Here is a 6,035-nt window from a genome sequence, read left to right as displayed (position 1 = left end):
ATTGCTTAAGCTCATTTTCCACAAATCACCATTGCTGGAAATGTGGTCCATTTTTAACTGATTAATGAATTTTTCTAGAATAGCATATATTATCGATACACTGTTACTGATCGTTTACCAAGAAGTTTGGTAGCAATCAGTCTATGTCTTTGCTTTAGATAAATAGTTGTCGTTTAAGTTACCTGGTAAAGTAAGCTGGGAGTATTGTTTCAAATCAGACTTGTATTTGCTTTTGTAAGATTTAAGTCCTCCAAAACAAAATTAATATATAGCCGCATTTTGGGGGTACAGCCTTTATTATAGACATGTGCATTATTTTCTGTGGGTATGTGTGTGAGGTGTTGTGTTGGGAGAGCAGAAATGAAAAAAGAGTAGTAGTTTGCAACCAGCAGACTTTGACTAGGGATACTTATAGGCGTGTTCTGAAGTCGTTTCCCAGGCAGAAACCAGGAAATGTAGTAATTGTGTCTCTTGGCTTTTCATTAGTTTTTTTGTGTTGAGTGTGGCAATAGACTTTTAAAATAATGCAAATATAAAGGAAGAATATTAGTTTTTCTGATGCGACAATAAGCACTTTTCTAAAGCTGAAAATTATGTTTTAAATGATCTGTAGTAAGTCTTACATTATAGACAAGAATTTTAGACCACTGGATACCAAGATCAAATTAAATGGAGGAGTAGAGAGAAAGTTTCTAGTGAATGTAATTTTTGTGTTGCTTTAACAGTTTTACATGTTTCAACAGTTCAGTGCAAGATGGATGCTTTGAAACACCAGTTTCAAACATGTACTCCATATATAAATTTTGCTATGATTTATAATTTGTTGATCTTGGGGGACTGAAGCCTTATATTCACGTTATTTATTGAGCACCTAATACATTCCAAGGCACAGTTTTAGCACTTATATTCATGTATGGGCAGGATATAATTCCTTCCATCTAGGAGATTACACTTTACCAAGTGGGCTAACATAAGCTGTTTTTAAAACTGATGTTAACAATAACATCAACCAGCATTTACTGGGACCTTCTTTGGGCCAGGCAGTGCTCTAAATTCTTTACATGCATTATCTTATTTAATCCTTACAACAGCATCTTGAGGGGTGTTATTATTATGATCTCCTCATTGAGAAACAAAAAGGTTGAATAACTTTCCCATATCAAACAGCCTAGGTGCCAGAGCTAGGTAGGACTCAAACCAGACAGTTGGGCTCCAGAAATCCTGATCTTAACCTCTTCATTATATTGAGTGTAAAATTCTGTGAGTGAGATACAAATGAAATCCAACAAGCATTTAAAAGAAAGTTCTGTAAAGAACTTCTTCAAAAAGAAGGAAAGAAAGAGAGAGAGAAAGAAACTGGTATTGCAAGGAGTAGATGAAGGGATATCCAAGCTACAATTATACTTTATATATAGGAGAATTTTTTTTTCCTGGTGAATGATGTGGGATTCTTTTCGTTTCTAAGCCCTCAGTCACTCAGTTACTACAATTATGGCATTATCTTAATACTATAAGAGGTGATTATTTTTTAATAAGTTTAAAATGTTTGTTCTCAGACCATAAGTTAAAGTTAGATTCAAGAAAAGAAAATGTTTCCCTGCCTTCAAGATGCTTATAAGTAGACATGTAAATAAGTCCCTACAATTTCAGTGTGATAAGAGTTATAACAGAGATATAGTTATAGAGTTAATGGGACCGTTGATGAGGGAAGATAATTCTGTATATGGTAGGGAGGAGGATTAGTGAGAAGATACCATATTTGAATTTGGCTTTAAAGGATGAATAGGAGTTTGCTGAGTTGGGGAAGGGAACAGAAGATATGGATGAAAACGAGGAATATTATGTGAAAGTATATGGTATGTTTGAGGAATGTGTTGTAGTCCATATTGTCACTAAAAGTCAGAGTGTATAGAGATGAGGGGTTGGGCTAAAGAAGGTGGTGCCTGGAAATAAGCTGAAAAAATTAAAATTGCAGAGCTTGGTTGCCAATCACTTTAGGATCGCTGAAATTTCTAGAAATAAGGTAAGTGTGGGATTTCAGTGCCTATCATTTGAAATAATGAAGATTTGCCCAGTTTGGCATAATCTTTCGCTTTAGAATATGGTGTTAAAGGTAGTTTTAATACTTTGAAGTACAGGATATACTATAAAACAACATACAGATTTATGCAAGTAAAAAGTTATGACTCAGAGAAAGAGAAAAAAGAAGTCTGTGGTGCCATTTGGTGAAGAGCCTGTTTATCTTGCTGAGGACTTTGGACTTGATTCTAAAGACGGTGGCGAGCCAGGGAAGGACTTTAAGTAATTAGGAAAGATAACATGGTGGTGGTATGGTATAGCAGCTGGATTGGATGGAGAGGCAAAAGGTAGAGAGATAAGTTAGGAGGCTGTTGCTATTGAAATAGCCCAGATAAGAGGGGATAAGGGCCTGGAGTAGGAAAATAGTAATAGAGATGAAGAGGAGAGGACAGATGGTATTACAAGGCTTAAAAAGTGATTGGCTTTGAAGGTGAACAGAAAAGTAAAAACTTAGTTTCTCAGCTTGGGAAACTGGATAGAGGAACTTGATTTAATTTTTAATGTGAGGGGAAGATAATTGTTTCAGTTTTGAACATGGTGAGTTAGAAGTGTCTATGGAGCATTCAGACAGAGGTGTCAAGAGAGGATCCAGAGCCCAGAAGAGAGGCTGAGATTGGGGATTCAGATTTCGGAGTTAGCCAGTAAGTGGAAATTGAAGCTGTAAGAGCAGATGAAATTGTTTGGGGGGAAGACAAGGAATTAGAAGAGAAGAGGGCCAAGGATAAATTATTTGCTTTGTATGAATAGAAGGGATTCATTTATACTAATTTTCTTATTAATTGTGATTATAAAGAAATAAAATGGGTTTTAATTGAAGATTAAACAGCTTTTACATCCAAATGAATCCTGTTCTTTTAAAATTTCACTGGGAGTCACTCATTTATTCCCAAAGTGTATTGCCCAAACTATTACTGGAGTACCTCTTTGTGAAAAAAAAAAATACTTTATAGCAAATTCACAGCCAATCAAGAAAGTAGATCTTCTGGCTTTATTATAGAATTCTTTTTCCTCCTCTGTACTTTCTAGTTCCATGCTTATAATAGATGGGCCCCAACTTAAGATGGTTCCGCTTCTGATTTTTCGACTTTACAATGGTGCAAAATTGGTACGTACTCAGTAGAAACTGTACTTCGAATTTTGAATTTTGATCTTTTCCTGGGATAGCAGTATGCGGTGTGATGCTCTCTCCTAATGCTGGGCAGAGACAAGGAGTCAACCTTGTATCAATAATCAATGATTATTGATACAAGGATAAACAGCCGATACACTTATAACCATTCCGTACCCATAGGACCATTCTGTTTTTCACTTTCAGTACAGTATTCAATAAATTGCATGAGATAGTCAACACTTTATTTTACAATGGGCTTTTATCAGATCTTCCTCAACTTACCATGGGGTTACATTCTGAAAAACCCATAATGTGAAAATATCATAAGTTGAAAATGCATTTAGTACATCTGACCTACCAAACATTGTAGCTTAGCCTAGCCTATCTTAAATGTGCTCAGAACACTTATATTAGCCCACAGTTAGGCAAAATCATCTAACACAAAGCCTATTTTATAATACAGTGTATTATCTCATATAATTTATTGAATACTGTACTGTATATGGAAAACAGAATGGTTGTATGTACAGAATGGTTGTAAGTGTATCGCATTTTCACCCTCATGATCGTGTGGCTTACTGGGAGCTGCGGCTCTCTGCTGCTGCCCAACATGGTGAGTATCATACTGCATATCACTAGCCCAGGAAAAGATGAAAATTCAAAATACAGTTTCTACTGAATGCGTATTACTTTGGTACCATCATAAAGTCAGAAAATTTTAACTGGAGCCATCATAAGTTGGGGACTGTTTGTAGAGCCTGTTTACCTTGAATCAAAGGTAAGAAAGCATATGACTCTTCCCTCACTTGGTTGTTAGCTCTTAGAAGTCAGAGATAGTGCTTTAAAAAAAAAGCCTCCCATATATTTAGATTATCAATAAATGGTTGATTCATCTTGATAACCAACTTATTCAGTCTTGGCTCCAAATGGCTTAGCCATTTCCAAAATTCATTTTCATCTTCAAAGGGTGAAGGCTTGTCACCACTGAGGAGATTCAAAAGAAAGTGTTACAGCTTTGAAGGCATTTTCAAACAAGCAGTTTCAAAAATATTTTCCTAGTTTGTAGTATCATTAAAATAAGTGTATGATCTTCTAAGGCAGGGAGTGGAAAACTTTTTCTCTGAAGGGCTAGATAGTAAATATTTTAGACTTTGTGAGCCATCCAGCCTGTCATAACTACCCAATTCTGCCAAAAAAGAGCCATAGACAATACTTAAATGAATGAGTATGGATTGAGGTCCAGTTAAAGTTTATTTATGGACATTGAACTTTGGATTTCATAGCATTTTCACATGTCACAAAATGTAGTTATTTGATTATTTTTTCAACCATTTAAAAATGTAAAATTCTCAGAGGCCAAAAACAGATGTTGGGTCACATTTGACCCACAGGTAGACCATAGTCTGCTGACCCTGTTCTAAGGGGTGTTCTTTGAAGTACTTGGATTTGTTTAGTTTTTATAAAATGGTTCTTCAAAGTTATACCTCCTGCTTCCAAATTCTAGTACATTTCTTAAAACATCTGAAAAATTTTCATTCATACTCTATTTCTCATATAGAGTAATTAGAATACATTCCCTTCATTAGTTTGGAACCCGAGATACAGAGAAATAGATTAAATTGTACAGTGTCAGAATCAAAAATATGTTTGAAATGGGCTTCCCTGGTGGCGCAGTGGTTGAGAGTCCACCTGCCGATGCAGGGCACATGGGTTCGTGCCCTGGTCCGGGAGGATCCCACATGCCGCGGAGCGGCTGGGCCCGTGAGCCATGGCCGCTGAGCCTGTGCGTCCGGAGCCTGTGCTCTGCAGCGGGAGAGGCCACAACAGTGAGAGGCCCGCATACCGCAAAAAAAAAAAAATATATGTTTGAAAATATTTTTCAACATTCAGTATTGCTTACTGAACCAGTTAAACAGCAATCTTTTTGCCTCAGCGAAAGTGGGAACATTGAAAGCTAGGTGGAATAAAAGACCAAAACTGGAAGGAGTGTCCTGCACTGGTTCCCAGAGGGCTGGGCAGGATGGAATCTTTTATCTTTTTCCTCTTTGAATTGTGTGAATAATTTTTATCCTAAGGAAAAGGAAACATGAAGTTTTTCTTCACTTCAGGGGCATTATAGCAGGTTATAAGATTGAAGGATTAAATAATGGTGAGATAAGAGGAAGAAATTTAAAGGACTTAACTTTTTCACATCGAGCCATCCCAGATGTTTCTCTTGCACCTTATATGTTTGAGGAGGAAATTTATGATACTTTTTTGCTTATAGATCTTAGCCTGGTTAGCAGCCTGAAAACATAATTTTAACATTCAGTTCAGGCAGTATTAATCCATTTATATTAGTTATAAGTAATATTTAATGCTCTATTTCTTTAAGTTAGATTTCTGACTTTCATGGTTTTCATAACAGAGATAAATGTTTACAACAGGGGGCATGGAGGACAATTATTAGTTTTTCTTCGAAGTTTAAATTCATAGAAGTGGCATATTTGTGGATTTTTTTCTGTGTGGTTGTTAATATATAGGACAGATGGAGGTGTGTGTGAGATTTGTTCTTGGTGCTACTTAAAAGATATGTGCTTTTTTTCTTTCTCTCCTTTTTTCCATTCGAGTTAAAAAAACAAAAAACTCTGGCTGTCTAGGATGTTTTCGAGTTGGTTACTTAGCAATATGAAGCATAATTTTGTATTTAAATATTTATCTGTATTCTTTGATACTCTGATTAAATAAGAGTCTGTTAGGGCTGATGATGTTAGGGCCTGCTGGGAGGAAATGACACAGCCTGCTTTACAACAGTATTTACTGCAAAATCACCTTTTCCCTGGTTCCTACTTAAACTGTAAGGGGT

General features: G+C 36.1%; 1 protein-coding gene across 1 annotated transcript in view; it reads left to right on the top strand.

Moving 5' to 3' along the window:
- The window catches only part of DENND2C (DENN domain containing 2C), a 93,246-nt gene that overhangs the window by 935 nt on the left and 86,276 nt on the right, over window positions 1–6,035 (top strand). The gene's annotated exons all lie outside the window — the stretch shown is intronic.

The sequence above is a fragment of the Delphinus delphis genome, chromosome 1 (genome assembly GCF_949987515.2).
Source record: "Delphinus delphis chromosome 1, mDelDel1.2, whole genome shotgun sequence".
In the NCBI taxonomy this organism is placed as follows: domain Eukaryota; kingdom Metazoa; phylum Chordata; class Mammalia; order Artiodactyla; family Delphinidae; genus Delphinus; species Delphinus delphis.
Note: the sequence above shows the minus strand (reverse complement) of the source record. Positions and strands in the feature narration are given on the sequence as shown.